The sequence below is a fragment of the Ictalurus punctatus genome, chromosome 1 (assembly GCF_001660625.3).
Source record: "Ictalurus punctatus breed USDA103 chromosome 1, Coco_2.0, whole genome shotgun sequence".
NCBI classification, from domain to species: Eukaryota; Metazoa; Chordata; class Actinopteri; order Siluriformes; family Ictaluridae; genus Ictalurus; species Ictalurus punctatus.
Window position 1 is genome coordinate 31,139,729 of NC_030416.2, and position 16,839 is coordinate 31,156,567.

Genomic DNA, 16,839 nt, shown 5'->3' on the forward strand with positions numbered 1-16,839 from the left:
GTGAGCTGATTGCTTTTAGAATGTGCTCAGACAGACAGCTTCAAGATAACTCCTGCTAAATTATGATTGGATAAGCATGTTTGGAGTTAGCTTTAAAAACAGACCAGGGCCATTGAGAAACAGCCAGGATTTAAACAAAAGCTTGTATCTGCGTTTTGTAAAAACTTATAGAAAGAAAGTATTTCCATAAACCATAATACAGGGGTTCTTAAATTTTTGTAACTTAAAAAAAAAACCCCATAGCAAACCTACACTACCGGTCAAAAGTTTAGGAACATTCATTCCTCATTTTTATTTTATTTTTTCCACATTTTAAAATAATAGTAATTATCAAAACTCTGGAGTAACACAAATGGAACTATGGGAATTATGTTGTGATAAAAAAAATTGAAAATAAGTCAAAATAATCGAGTATTTTATTATCTTCGAAGTGGACACCCTTTTTACCAAGAATTTCCAGAAATGTATTCTTGGCATTTTCTCGACCGATTTCTTGAGGAATTTCCCTGAGCTGCTTTTTAAACAGTATTAAACGAGTTCACACCTACGCTGGACACTTAGTGGCTGCTTTTCGGAATATTTCGCTCCGAGTCAGCAGTTTAAAAAAAAATATTTATTTGTAAATAAAATGTTAGTTTTCTAATGAAAACACAGATTTTCAAACATTTAATCATACACCATCAGATCGAAAGCTTTTTAACATCATGAGAAACATTTCAGTCGAGTGTCCACAAACTTTTGACCGGCAATGTCTGTAGTACAGATTTATTCAAATGTTAGACTTCATCGTTTAAATGTGTACAGCAATAGTCCCGCTGTTCACCGGAGCCATAAACCTTTTCCTTCCTGAACATTCCACAGACAGAACACGTTATAAAAATTACAGTTAAATTCAAATTGATATTATTTACAAGTTAATGATCATGTCATCCATTTCATTTCAAACCTCAAAAAGCTTAATATCTATAAGAACCTGTTAATAAATATAATAGCTTTAATAATGAGGGGTTGTGATTTCCACCACTTAAACAAAATGAACAATACCCTGGGGGGGGGGTCACCTGACCACACTTTGAGAATGATGCAGTTTTTATATATATATATATATATTAGTTATCCTCCAGTAGTTTGTCCACTGGGCATGGATGGGGCTGTCCTGGAGGAGTGATTTATGGAGTGGAGCCATCACTGCCGCCCTTCAATGAATGCACCATTTGTTGCAGATGGACAACTGTCAGAGAAGAGCGCTGAGGCCTGCAGCGTCCTCGCTGTCATAAATGCAGCTGAGGGAAGGAGGGAACAGGGCTGAGGGAGGGATTCCCATGTGACTTCTATCCAGGAGTCTTGTTTCATTGATGGACCAAGTTAAGCATGAATAACCACAAGACACAATGGTTATATATATTAAATGCATCTTGTACACGTGGTTTTAAACCTCGGTGTCTGATGCATAATTTGAAAAAGCCACTTGACTTCTATGCTCTCATTGGTGCCTTGCAAAAAGGCATACTGCTGTAAATAGAGAATGTCAGACAGCTGATTTTCCTGCAGGAACATGTCTGCAAAACAAAGTCATCAGAAGAGTGTCGGTGGGATGGGGGGGTGGGGTCCTCACTTTGTGTTTCCCCAGTGATTAGCACCTCATGGAGACTATTCCCGCTAACCTCACTATTCCCTCTCTCTGTCTGTGTCGAGCTGACTGGAAGGCCTTGTAGCCTGACATCAATGCGAGGATTTATTTCTTAAAGCGAATTGAACATGAGTCTGCGAATGGCTGCAGTGTTTTAATGTTTTGGAAGGATAGTGATGGTCTGTGAGCAAGCCTGCAAACACTCGCGTACATATACGTGCTCGTACCATCTGTAGCGTGTGGTGGACAGTGTATGCTTTTTTTCCAAGGCAGCTGTCAGTGGTACACCAATCTGTCAGCGCACAGTCTGCATCTGTACTTCTGCTTTGTAACTCACACCGTGTGTGTGTGTGTGTGTGCTAGAATGAGCATGCCTTCCAAATCGTCCTTTGTTGATCTGACCTGCAGTCAGTCTCTGGTGAGGAACCCCTGCTCTTCTCCACTCTACGTTCCTGTACATTTGCATGGACATGGAGAGGAGGCTGAATTTGAGCCTGTCTCCTTTCCCTAGGCAGGCTCATATGACCAGACAACCTCTGCATCGTTGCTCCACTGCGAGCACAGCCAAGCCTGGGCAGCGTACACGCTATTCAGGCCCAAATAAAGACGTACTGGCTTGAGGGAGGGGAAAAAAAAAAGTGCCCGTCGCTGGCACCTGTTGCCAAGGACCGTCAGTTTACAGCCATGTTTAATTCCAGAGCCAAGAGCTGCTGTGCCAGCAAACCCTCTGTAGTGCTAAAGCACAGCTTGTCAGCAGAGTATCAAGCCTGCATGATGTTAAAGCGAAGGAAATATGTCCCGACATGAGTTTATATTTGGTAGTTTCATTGTTACGATTTATTGCCTAACACATTATCATAATAAGTCTGTAGTGAATGTACTTAATGCTAGCTAGTTAGCTAGCACACTAGCAGTTCAAATGTGTTGTTTCGTTTTGGTTATTTTCGATGCTGCATTTATTACTGGTTACGTCAGTTCAATTTAAAAAGGTCTTGTAAGTTAAAAGGCTCACAATTTAAAGCCATTCCAGATTTAATGCCATAGACTATCATTGTAATAAAAAAAAATACTGCACAACTGGCAGAAAATCGCACATGTATGGCCATAGAATAAAGGTTTTATTCATCTACTGCGTTGTTCATTCCAGCAGCCAAGATAATCCACATTAGGGTTAGCATTAGGATTTTCAATGAAATCTGAGTGATATGTATATGTATTCAGTTCTGTCTTAGCTACATTGTCCTAGCAGACGTTTGTGAATGATAGGTCATCTACGTTATGAGTTACTGATTTACTGCCCATATGTACTACAATACCCCAAATCCTGAGCAAACATAATTGCTATTTAGTATAAAACTTTGATAATACTACGGTGCCAAGAGCGCACTGTGTTAAGAGTTCAAAGGAAACCAGCAATGTTAACAGCTGGTTTAAAAAAAAAAAAAAAAAGAGTTGTGGCAGAGTTTCTGTTTTTTTTTTTTTTTTCTCTCTCCCAAGAGGCGCTCGTATTGATCTTGATAAATGCACAGTAATTGTAACGCGTTGCTGGCGAGTTTTGATCGAGACGCGTGCAGCCATGACTCGCTCGTCCAGATCATTAATTTCGTATATTTCGTCATTGTTTGTTTAGTAACGGTGAATTTCATCTTCAGTACCTAATATTAAACATTTTTTTTTTTTTAGGTTGGATTTGTTTCCTCTCACTACAAGCGGTAATTTTGGTCGTTTTAAAAAGTCGCTCCCAGCTTTCTGACATTGTTTCCCCCCATTGCCTAGTGTAGCTTTTAGTGTGTACTGTAGATGTCATAATGGTCATTTTTACAGCAAATAAGGAGTGTTTTGTTTTATGCAACGTTTGGCCAAGTGTAAATCCTGCAGAATGAACGTTGTTCTTGAATAGAATTGCACTGAGAAATGAATTAAGATAAGTGGGCCTCGATGTATGGGTGCCTAACCTCCAACGGAAACATTCTCCGCCTCCGTTTTAAATAAATATTAAAATTGTACTTACCTGTACATTTGAACCATGACTGAATCTCAGCAGCCTCGCATTTAGGAGTTTCATCATAAATCATTACTAGTGTTTACTCCCTATTAATCACTAGCTTGTTGGATTAGATCGCTATAATGGTAGTGACTGATGAGAATTTAGTGTTTGCTGAATTGTAGAATTTCCAGACCAACACGTCCTTAGTCGAACATTAGCAGTCTGTTGGAGAGAATTTTCAGAGAGGCCCACGAGCATCTCTACAAGTCAGGCCATGTCTCTGCAGCTTTCCTGTTAATCTCCAGACGTGGCTGCAGTGGCAACGCTGCTCTCGCCATCTCTCATTTTTACGTCTTTTCCAATTTTCTCTCAAAGAAAAAAAATGAATACACCTCCATTTATTCACCAGTTTAAATAGAATTTGCTTTGGCTCTTGGCTGAGGTTTGGGGAGAATATCTGGGAAGATGAACTGGAAGTGTAAATAAAGGTCGTGGTGCTGACTGAGCTAACAGGAAGACCTAGGCGCTTTGATGTTGTTCCTGTTCGTTCCATGCAGTAGGCCAACCTACGTGACTTTATTAATGCGCAGTACACGTATGTACTCAAGGACACCGAGACAGGATTTCTGCACAGATTTCTTAAAGTTTGCTAAAAGAACAGAAAATGTTCAAATGTGCAGATAGTGTAGTTAAAAATTCCGACAGAAAATATTCAGACACAAAAACTGTTTGGGTGATGCTCGGAGGCAGCTCGGCCTTCGCTGTTTTCTTAAAGCAAGAGAGCGAAAGCTTTTTTACTTTCTTTCTTTTTTTCATTTTAAGCTGAGAAAAGGAGAAAGGTATTTTGGCCCTCATGTAACATTTGAGTAAACAGTATCTGAATAAGTCTTGGTATGTGTTAGTAAGTGTGAGTGTGCCAGTGTGTACGGTCTGCCTTGATAAGGATGTTCTTCCCCTCCCTCTTCTTCACATTGTCCTTGCTGTGGAACGAACACAAAGTGAGAAAGCTAGTGAGTCAGGGAGGGAGCCGTTGACGTCGCTCAGTCGCTGTAGAAAGGAGGAAAACCGGACTTTCTTGTTAATCCAGATTTACCCATCAACTTTACTTTGGTGCGCTGCTGTACACACACACACACACACACACACACACACGCACACACGGACACACTTTCAGCTTTTAACTTTCATCTTCTACATCTGCTTTTTTCATCGTCATAGAGTGCTCAGTCTGTGTCCACCAGTGTCTCCATGTCCACCGTTTCTTTTCCTGCATGTGTGTTTGGTGTTAACGCACAGTGTGAGGCTGAAGATATGGGCAGGAGGAGAAACTGTGATATCTCGCTGAGCCAACTGCTCTCAAAGCCGTCGGTTCCTGCACTTGTCTGTGCCTGTCATCCTGCACAGAAACAGCACAGCAGCATTCTTTACTCTCTCTTGCTTTCTCTCTCTCTCTCTCTCTCTCTCTCTCTCTCCTTCTTTCTTTCTCTCACTCTCTCCCCCCTCTCTCTCTACCTTTCTCTCTCTCACTCTCCTTCTTTCTTTCTCCCTCTCTCTCTCTCTCTTCCGCTCTCTCTCTCTCTCTCACTCACTCACTCACTCACTCACTCACTCACTCGCTCTCTCTCTCTCACTCTTCCTCTCTCTCTCTCTCTCTCTCTCTCTCTCTCTCTCTCTCTCTCTCTCACTCTCACTCACTCACACACACACACACACACACACACACACACACACACACACACACGCGGTAATGCTCGGTGTCAATCAGTAATGTTCACCTCACACAGAGACACTAATAATAACATTGCTGTGTGTCCAATTACAATTATATTATTGGCAAAAATTGCTATGTCGCTGTATTCACATAAACAGGACGGAATAAATTTAGAAAGGGTGCACGAAACGCGTAGGTCATTATTTTGCACGCGATGTTTGCACGGTATCTCAATGCATCTATGACTTTACCGAGCAATACAACCAATACAGGTGATACAACAGTGCAGGTACAGCCATACAAATACCGCAAGTGTGTAGTTTGCACCGCATTGCAGATGCAGCTTTTCAGGTGTCTGCGTGCATCCTTCTGTACTTCTGTGCAGAATGTTGACTTTACTAACAAATCATTTAAAAACACTGATTACCTGGTTCAGTTTTGTTGTGAGGGGAAAAATATATGGACTTTAGGACCATTGTAGGTGAATGACACCAGCATGTCATAAGGTATTTCCATCTGAATATTTAGCGAAAATTTCATTTAGTTTCCAAAAAGTCCTTCCTAGTCACTGGCTTCTTATTCTAGGCTGCAGTGATGAAAACTGTGGAAAATGATCAAAGTAGAGAGAACTTTACTGTAATCATCTCATATTTCAATGTTGAGCAGAAAAAGGTGCTAGTCAGACTTGATTAAATTTTTTAAAACAGCAATTAGGCTCAAATGCGATGCTATCGCAGGCCCCGTTCACACCTGGCATTAACATGCATCCTGGGTGATCGGATCACATTCGGACACCTGAGACACGGCTGTTATAACTGAGCACTTGTGATTGGATTTCATACATCGTTTCCACAGGAGAAATCCTGTCCCGCACATGTATTACATCAGCCTTCTACTGCATGAATTTTCATTAAGAAATGTCTCACAAATTATATTTCATGCACCTTTACAGATTGTTTCAAACGTTTTAATTCTGCATTCTGCACTGCATTTAATTTCAGGCAGAAATGTCCCCATGAATCCTGTGTGTTTCAAACATTTTTGTAGAGATGCTCCGATGAGGATTTTTGCTGCAGATCCCGTTTACCGATTTCTCGTCATCGTGAAGCTCCCGATCCCGAACGTTCAAGCTTTATATAAGTGAAATGTAAGCGTTCTGTTGACAGTCACTGTTAACCTTTTTTTAAATTAAAAAAATATAATTTTTTTTAGATACAGTAATACCACAGATGTTGCCGTGCTTATATTATTCACAGTAATGTTGTAAATTGTCGTTTTAATTGAGAATCAAATAAATAAGCAACGCAAATATTCATTACAGCAACCATTGTAATAGGCCTTTAAAAATACACGGTAAAAGGTGAATGCTTTCATTGCTTCTTGAGACCTGGTAATAATTCCACACTGGTGATGACGTGAGCGCAGCGCTAAAGTTTAATGTCCTTGCGTGTTTTACGGCATCAAATCGGAATCGGTCCGTGAGATCGGCCAAATTTAGAGACTACCGATCGAGTCGTTGAATGTGATCCCTAGGAGGAGCATGCCTAACTTTTTGATTTTCAAACAGTACGAACTATTTCGAACATTTTAATCACATCGTCTGTTGGCGAATCTTATAAACGAACGAGAGACGAGACGACGAATGAATCTATGAAAAAAGCGTTTGCTTTCGTCTCTACTGTTATGGCATCAGTTTTATCCGTTAAGCCCAGTGGCAGAGATCTCCACTGTTCAGCGCGATTTCCAAACAGTCTCGTAATGATGACATATTTTCCGGCTAGGGCGGTAACATAGTCGATTATCGATCCGTCGTTACTGCCTGGGACGCATCGAGACGCATTCACGTTCACACTACAAATATTATACAGCCATATGAGTCCCAGACCACATCCCAGAATGTGGTTTGAGTGATCAGTGTGTCTTCGGGACGCATTTGACCCCGTTCACACCTGTATTTAAAGACCATTTGTGACCTGATCACCCAGGGCGCATGTTAATGCCAGGTGTGAATGGGGCCAGAGCTGTAAATCCAAACAGCCAATAGCCACAATGTTAACCAGAGACCTGATGCTGCTTGCTGTCCTCCAGCTCCTGACACATTTGGATTAAAATCGTTGACATCTGTGGGACCCATGGGCCGGTTTAAGAAACAGGGCTCTTGCAGGTCATATCCAGATGTTATGTAAAATTTAAGCGTATATTCAAAAGGTCTGCAGAAAGAAAGAAAATGCAAATCATAAGCTGCTTCCATCGAGTATTTTAACTGATTAAAAGAGCACAAGGTGTAGGCACAATCATATGTCTAACGCTGAATACTGCCGTACTGAGTAGCATGTGGTATTGTGGTAATATTTCATAATCTGTGGTAGCTGGCAGGCCTGTTTAGCAAACATGAAGCTTTTATGGTTACGATGATGCCAGACCACTACCTAAGACCCCGGTCTTAAACTGCAATCACGTGTACTAAATGGTGCATAATCGCACAAGATTAATCACACACTGGTGGAAACGCCTGGGTGAAGGATGTGCACCCATTGTTGTGAGCAGAGTGTCTGATGCCTTTTGCTGAGGTTTTGTAAATTTAAATCAAATGTAAGCAATATGATCATTATTCAGGGATTAGCGCTGATTATAGCTAGCAGAGTACGTCAGTGTCGCTCCAGTGCCAGCACTAATCACAGCTGCACATCTCTGTTTGCTTGTTTTCCTGCATCTTCTGTGTCACAGCCTCACACTGCTGGTATTCAGCCTGGTTTGGGCTGGAGATGATGTAGAGACTGGGTGTGTTCTTTGCGCGTGCACACACACACACACACACACACACACACACACACACACACACACACACACACTGGCATGTCTTAAGACCTTTGCAACCTAAAATGTCTCCTCCACCCAACCATTATAACTACCTCTGTGTGTCTCAATTAGGCAGTCTTACCAGCCACTAATCTGATAATCACTGTCCTGTCTCTCTCTCTCTCTCTCTCTCTCTCTCTCTCTCTCTCATCCCTCCCTCCCTCCTTCTCTGCCTCTTTTATTCCCCTCATCTATCTACTGCTCGTTTTTTTTTTTTTTTTGGTCCAAATATAATTTTTCCTTTCCTCCAAATCATTGCCAGGTTTTAGATCAACATCCGTTCTTCACTTAAAAAATCATCAGGGTTGGGTCTTTAAACGTCACGCATCCTCTCTCTTCCTCCTTCTCAGTCCTCTTCCTCCATCACCCTCTCCTCCCGTCTCCTCCGTCTTTTCAAAAGCTCCTCCACAAAGAAGATAAGCTGTTAGTGGCCCCGTAAATCTGTCCTCCTCCTTGTCTGTACCCATCTGTATCTCACTCTCTTTTATACACACATTTGCATAAACACACAGACAGGAACCGAAGCTAGATGAAGGACTTCAAAGCCAAAGTAAGAAGAAAGAAGTCTCAGATTAGATGTAGAACTGGAGGACAGACGTATGGCGGTGTGTTAAATGACTAGTAGAGTTATTTATGTAACAGTTTAGAGGCTGCTTTGTCGTAGACCAAGGACGTCCAGTGTCATCTGTTCAATGTTGCTATACTTTATAGACCAACACTAAGCTGACATTGTATTCTGCTGAATCAAATTGCAGATGCTAATTTGATTCAGATGGGCAAGATGTGCAAAGTGACTCAAGTACCAAGTCCACAACATAACCGGGCTCAAAGAGTGAAGTTTAGGCATATTTTTGTTTACCGTACTGTTGACTACAGCCAGCTAGGGCTGGGCAACATGACAAAAATATCATATCACGATGCATATCACGATCTATAATTTAGCTAACAATCTGTCTGCAAAACAGACAGACGATACATTTCTTTAATTCTTTAAAAACACAAAGAAGATTAAGTTAAATAGAAACATTACGCCAAATCGACGACATCCATTCAGTACGATTTAATTTGTAATTATTAGAAGTTTTTAAACCACACCAACGGTATCGCAAAACAGTGTATCGCTTAATCATTTATCCTGATATTGATATAATATCGATATCTCGTCCAGCCCTACAGCTAACATCCACAACAAAAGCAGCATGCAGAAGGAGTTACAAATTCCTCCACTGCAAAACAGCCAACATGACCACTTTGGTTGAGCATCTGGCCCAGCGGCGTCTCGGCCGACCTCTATAAAAGATTCAATGGCTTCATAGTGGGGCGCTTTCCTTAGCTTTTTTTTTTTTAGTGTTTAATAGTTTTTACTTAACCAACAGTGATTTTTTTTTTGTGTGCATCATTACATTGCAATTGGCATTTTTATATATATATATATATATATATATATATATATATATATATATAATGTGTGTATATGTATATGTTACACACATTTCCTTTCATTGTTGCTTGACCCACACAGTGTGTTCAGTGTTGCAGACAGACTCATAAATAAATAAAGCATTTCTTCTGTTTTCATTTCGATAATAGTGCAGTTTGGGGTAATACAGTATGGAGAAGCCCTGATACCGCTATAACTAAATGTATTGTGCATGTTTTTGGTAGATTAGATGACATTTTTGCTCCGATGCAAGCATCTTGACTCCTGAGTCCTGATTGGTCAGTGTTTACATGAAAACACTCCATTTCAGAATTGAAAGTAGTCCTGCTTGAATGAGTTATTTGCTTATTTGTTGTATTAATCTTATTAAGAGCTTTGTATTAATGAAAAAAAGTTAAATATTGTGAAAGTACACCTGATATTGGTATCAAAATCAAAATTCTGGTATCATGACTGCTTGAGTAACCAATTATAAAGATTGGTTTTAAGGGTTAGGAGTAAGGATTTGTTTTGTTGTTTGGTGCTGGACGTCAATCTTTAATATTTAGATGGTGTATTAACACAGTAAGCATTAGTATACGATTTATGACTGTATTAGCTGGTCACAGGAGGCGAGAAGTTAGTTTTGTATCCCCATTTCTTCACTTGCTACATTATACAAGCAGGTCTTGTGTAATAGCTGCCTATTATATTGAGGAAGGAGTATGCATTGAGCATGTGTTGTCTTCCAAGCACCTTCCTTTTCTCTCTCTGTGTGTGTGTGTGTGTGTGTGTGTGTGTGTGTGTGTGTGTGTGTGTGTGTGTGTATTAAACCCTGTCTGTGGTCTTCCTGCAGTGTGAGCCGTGGGTGCTGACGCTCAAGGTGCACGGCGGTCCGTCTCCACAGCCTCACTCGAGGACTGGTAAATATCCCTCCCTCTCGGGCCGTGCCTCCTCAACCTCACACACAGCCTCAGCACATCCTCAATTTCTGAAAAAAAAACCAAAACAAAAAAACACAGCATGGACGAGCCTTTATGGAACTTTGCTTTCTGGGCAAGCATGCAAAGTATCGTCTGAAACTTTACCCCAGAGTGTCGCTGTGTTTTATCTTTTTCACACCGTTCCTTGTCAGCTTACCAGCTCTGTTGCTTTTTTTTTTTTTTTTTTATAAATTATTTTCAGTTCTTACCCCAGTGACATTTCATGCCTCTGTGTCTCTGCTTGCTGCCCTCTTTTGCACGCAGAGAGAGACTGCACTGTGCACGCGGCCTGTCATGCTCGTTCCTCCACCTCGAGTCAGAGAGCATGCGCTCACTCCTTCTTCTTGCACTGTTCGAAAGTTGCAAGTGTTATTCCATTTTCAATATGAAACCTGAGGACCTGCTACTATCTGATGCTGACATTTTCCCCGTAACCAAACGAATCTGCAGCCTGCTGATGCAAAGTTATGTAAAGCACCACAGGCATGATGGAGGTTTAAAGATCACTTGTCCTATGTTCGCATGTAATATTTGTGTTTTCCCCCATCAACGACACTAATACCAGACCAGGAGTCTAATATCTGCCGGATACTGATACTCAGGTCCATGCTACTAATTAATAAGTAATGTAAAGACATCATATTAAATTGTATTTACTTCAGGTTTACTTTTCAGAATCTTATTAAAAGCTAGAGAACAGTCCTAATATTGTTGATTTTAGAGCTGTACTAATCTTTGACTGAGCATCAGAGTAAGGTTGACGCCGTACTGAAGTGTTGGATCGGGATGGAGTGAAGTTGGATCCGTTTGGAGCTGGATGATTCATTTTTTCCAGCCCACAGATGTATTTTATGGTGTGAATGTGTGTGGTGTTGACATGAACACACAAGACAAATTGTCTTAAAGCCCGCTGCCGTCCTGTCTCTGATATTACACACAGCTCAGCAGCCAGCTTGATTACCAATGGGATGTCCGAGTCAGTTCGGGATCGGTTATCAGATGATGATGATGTTGTAACAGACACTTCAAATACTTGGAGCATGGGTCACGCGACATTTGATATATTTTTTTGTACACTTTTCTGGCCACGAGCTTCGGGATCTTAATAGTTGCAATATGTTCAACTCTCTGCACCAGTGTATGCAGCAGCGTTTCCCAACCTTTTTTTTCAGTCACGGCACATTTAGAAAATTAAAAAAAATTTGTGGCATCCTACACAAACACTAATGCTAGACAGCGTTAGCTACATGAGGATGAAGTTGATGGTCCAGAAGCATCTGGAGCTTTTCTTTTAAGAAATCTGTCCATATTCTTTTGCACTACACACGCATCGTCACGCGCTAATTATTAGGATAAAACACACGCATACGTTACGCATACTGATGTTGATGTGCTGCTGACAGGTCAGCGAGGGGGAGGGAATTATTATTTTTTTTTTAAAGATATAATTTTATGTTATTATTGTTATGCGTGTGTGTGTGTCCGTCTTATTATTTCTGTGTCATTATTTCAGACATTAGATATTTATCATGTCTATTAAATATTTTATACACATTTTAGTATGTTTGAAATGTTTCAAGGATTTTTACACAGCACCCCTACTCGCATCAGATTGCACCCTGGTTGGGAAACAGTGGTATACAGTAAATGCAGTTCTGTGTGCACAGACACTGTGAGCTTTTGAGCGTCAGACATAGATAGACGTTTTGATAGACGTTTTAGTTGATAGACGTTTTAGTTGAAGCACGTATTTGTGAGTAAATCTTGTGCGTTTGCTAATAGGATATGGTCTGAAGTGCCACTTTCTTTGTAATTAGGCAGTTCTTCACTGCGTTTATTGACAAAACGTACCAAAGTCTCCATCTGACTTGGAGTGTCCCAAGGATTCCCTTCACCAACCTTAAGGGGGTGTAACCCAAGATCATCTGCATGGATGAACGCACTTTTGTCCTTCTTGTAGCTATGTGTTTTTAAAGGTTAAAACATTTGTTTGCTCTGTCTTTGTTGCCAGAAAGTTATATGATCAGTGCTGGTTTCTAGTCCTGGTGCACTTGTACAGATGATGGTACTCTGCATGTAGTACAGTTGTGGCTCTATTCTGCCCCTGAGGCGTCTGCGCCGTGGCATGCTGACAGCCAGTGAGAACCTGTTTGAGCGGCTGCAGGCAGAAATGCAGAGATGAAGCATGGAGATCATAGATACAATGGTCTCTTTAAAACACACACACACACACACACACACACACACACACACACACACACACACACACACACACACACAGGGACAGAAATACTACCCTTATACACATTAAAAGCCATAACATTAAAATCACTGGCAGGTGACGTGAATAACATTGAATATCTCGTTACAATGACACCTGTCAAGTGGTGGGATATATTAATCAGCAAATGAACATTCAGTTCTTGAAGTTGATGTGTTGATAGCAGGAAAAATGGGCAAGTGTAAGGATCTAAGTGACTTTGACAAGGGGTAAATTGTGATGGCTAGACGACTGGGTCAGAGCATGTCAGACCAAAATGGGAGGTCTTGTGGGGTGTTCCCAGTATGCAGTGGTTAGTACCTACCAAAAGTGGTCCAAGGAACAACACCCGGTGAACCAGCGACAGGGTCATGGGGGCTCAAGGCTCACTGATGCACATGGGGAGCAAAGGCTAGCCTATCTGGTCCGATTCAACAGAAGAGCTAATCTAGCACAAACTGATGAAAGCGTTATCGCTGGCTATGCTAGAAAGGTGTCAGAACACACAGTGCATCTGTATGGGGCTGCGTAGCCGCAGACCGGTCAGAGCGCCCATGCTGACCCGTGTCCACCACCGAAAGGACCTACAGTGTTCACGTGAGAATTGTGTGTATATATGAATGCACATCACAGGATAAGGCTTCCTCTTGTTAAAACAGACTTCAGCAAAGAAAACTCTACTCTCTCATTAATATTGTAAGGTTAGATCAGCTGACTGCTTGTAGCAGAGGTGCAAAAGGAGAAGTTGAAATGAGCTTTAGTGGGAAAGCTATTCTTTTCCTCACACTGGGTTATAAAGAGGGAACATGCCAGCAACCTTAATGAAACCATAAAGAATATGAGAGGATTAGCCTGCTTTTCCATAATGACAGACGCTGCACTGTGTCACTGTAGAGCTGTGGAAACCCTGCTCTCTGCTGGAGACGCTGTTGCACATGGCTGCCGAGTTTCTCTGCTCTGTGGTTGGAGCACACAGGCACACCCTTCATTCCCCCTTAGCACCCAGCGAAAGGAGTGGAGTGAAGGACAATGCTATCTCAACAGCTTAGATGAGTTAAACAGTAGCCTGTGTGTGTGCGTGTGTGCTTAGATAGCCACGTATGCTTGAACAGTTGTTTCTGTTCTGCTCTGTGGACAGTTTGAGCCAGTCCTAGACAGGAAGCGTTAAAATGAGTGCATTTTCCCACAGAATGAGGTGGCTTGCATCAATACTATGTACAAGTGCACAAACCAATTCATTTACACACTTGTACATATGCATAAATGTGTTAAGCGTTAACAGTACTAGACATTCATGATGAACAAGAAACATTAGCCAGTTAAATTTGTGGTTAAGGTTGTGTTTTTAATTTGAATTATTTCACTCATTAGCTTCAGTATTCAATTCAATGCATTTAAATATAACTAATAGAATGAACATTTGCACTCCAAAAAAAAAAAGGTTCAGGGTTTCTTAAAATGAAACGTTTTTAGCCATCTAAAGTGATTTTACTTCTGATACAGAAAATAACTGTTGCATGCTTGGATTTAAGTTTGTTTTTACTTATGCAGTGTTTAGTCAGTTTGAATCGAGCCCTGCTATGTCCGAGACCACCTCTCTCAGGCCCTGTTTACACTGGTGCGTTTTTGTTTTAAAACCGGCGTTTAAAAATGAAAACGATCCTCGTCCACACTGGCGTTTCCGCTGTGTTTCAGAAACGATCTCCGTCCACACTACACAAACGAATACGCATGTCACATGACCATTCATGCACACTGGGCATGCGCATACAAGTGTAAACAGGAAGTTGGTTGCTAGTCCAAATCGGCATTCCATGTAGGGCTTACACCGCTTGAAATGAGATTTGTTGCCGATCGCTCTAATCATTGCTCGCCTCTAACGTATGCACACAGCTGCAGTGTTATAAAATACAGAATTGAACTGCACAATGGCTGCTAAGAATGATGACCAAGCCAGCAAAGCGTGCGGTTCAGTCTCCGTGTTGTTGCGTATACGATCGAGGTAGCGTAACGGTCATATGGTAGGGGCTTGACGAATCAGGGAAGGATACACAATGATCCAGAAGACCCAATCAGGGGGTGAATGTGGGCGGAGCCACGCTTTCGTTTTCAAAAGTCTTCGTTTTGGTCAGTTTATACTGAAACGTGAGCCCGGAGTTTTCAAACTAAAACGGTGTTTTCGGCGTTTCCAAAAGTCTCCGTTTTCGAGGGTGGAAAATGCGGGAGTATTGTAGACGACAGGCTTAACCATAGCACAAGTTACGCATTTTGAAACGAAAACGCACTAGTGTACACAGGGCCTCAGACTCCTAGTGATTGCAGTGAGAAAGCGATTCAACCATGGAATCAATCCAAATACAGGAAGTCAACCAAACATGCAGTGCGTTATGTGTGACAGGCAACAAATTTTGTAGTTGACTGGCACGGAACAAACTGAGCCAAATGACAGCCTTTTTTATCCCCATCACGATATTTACATAGAGTCTAATAAAATCTAATCACAGAGGGATGAAGTGCCATATTTAACCACTGTGTTTGTTAGAGCATTTCTAAAGAGAAGAATGAGTTGAAACTATTTACACAGATGTATGAATTAATAATTTTTTTGCACTGTTGCAGCATCATACTTGTATTTGGTATTAAACTGACCAATAAGAAATAAAAGACGTTTCTCTAATTAGTGCAGTAGTTTGCTCTGATGTAAGCTGATGTTTTCCTGCGTTACGCTGAATTCTAGGACAAATAAGAAGTCCATCCAGATCTTCTTTTTTTTTTTTACAAAGCCTGATTGTGTTATTCAGCACAGTAAGCCATTTACAGAGGCTTATTCCTGTCCGATTGAGGAAAACTGGTATGCGATGTACAGCAGTTGTGTCAGAGCAAGGTGTTAGACCTTGTGTCAATAAATCATCACTGAGATCACTGAGGAAGAGCACGATATTCTTTTTTCCCCCCTATCACTGTGTCCTAGCCTGGCCTCTGATCAACCCCTCTGGCCTCTGCCTCTGCAAACATGCCTCTACGTTGATACACTGATCTTTGCCCTGTGAGAGAGAGAAAGACCGAGCGAGAACAAGGGAGTGTGTGGCGGGGGGGGATCTAGGAATGGAGGAGTGTAGATGGAGACAACAGTAAGGCGAGTGTATGAGGGTGAAGTGACTCCCCTTTACCCTTATCACTGTTAAAAACTCGGTTGGTGGAGTTTGAGCGAATGAGATAGGATCAGTCTGGCTGCTGGGAGTGAGTGTGGAAGAATGGCACATCCCTCTGTGTGTGTGTTTAGGAGTTGCTGGCTCACAGTTAAATTAGGCAATACGTTAACAACATTTACCAATAACATTCCACCGCTCACTTTTATTGTTATGACTTTTAGTAGGATTTTGTGCCAAAGAACTTTTTCTATTCCAGTAAGAAGCTTTGACTGCAATTTGTTGGATTTGTGAGCAGGTCTGCGGAAAATGCCGATGCAAATATTGTGATAAATTCCCTCTCAGAGAGTCATTTAGTGCTTTATTTATTTATTTAGTTATTTATTTATTTATTTATTTATATATATATATATATATTAAATTTCTTCCCACCCACAACATTATTCACAGTAACAGTAGCTGATTTTTTTTTTTTAATGAATTAATTTTTTTCACTTTTTCTCTGTTAAGAATTGATCAGTTTATCCCGTTTATTGTTTATTTTTTTTAAATTTGCCAATTCTGTTGGATTCCGATACGGTGATGAGCATCATTTCTCTCCTGTCCTCCAACTGGAAACTGAGGGGAAAAAAAAACCTTTAGGCTTTCACAAAGGATTTTGTAAACGTCTTGGATGTGATCGAACTAAGCTCATTTGTAACCTCGTCTTTATTCGGAGATGTGTCCAAGGCTTTAGCGCCGTGTTAACAAATTCAACCAAAACACCAGTCTGTATAAACGGAACGTGAAGTGTTGTCCATTTAAAAGTCATGTTTTTCAGTTTAGTGGCACTTTTAAATG

The 16,839-nt window shown here is 41.1% G+C and overlaps 1 protein-coding gene across 6 annotated transcripts in view; it reads left to right on the forward strand.

Moving 5' to 3' along the window:
• rreb1a (ras responsive element binding protein 1a) overlaps positions 1 to 16,839 on the forward strand; it is a 59,362-nt gene that overhangs the window by 13,411 nt on the left and 29,112 nt on the right. For 2 of the 6 annotated variants that reach the window (XM_017480306.3, XM_053683887.1), the window contains exon 2: positions 10,464 to 10,530. The exons of the other annotated variants lie outside the window; for them this stretch is intronic. The gene's annotated coding sequence lies outside the window, so the exon portion shown is untranslated. The remainder of the gene's footprint in view (positions 1 to 10,463; positions 10,531 to 16,839) is intronic. 6 annotated transcript variants of the gene reach the window in all.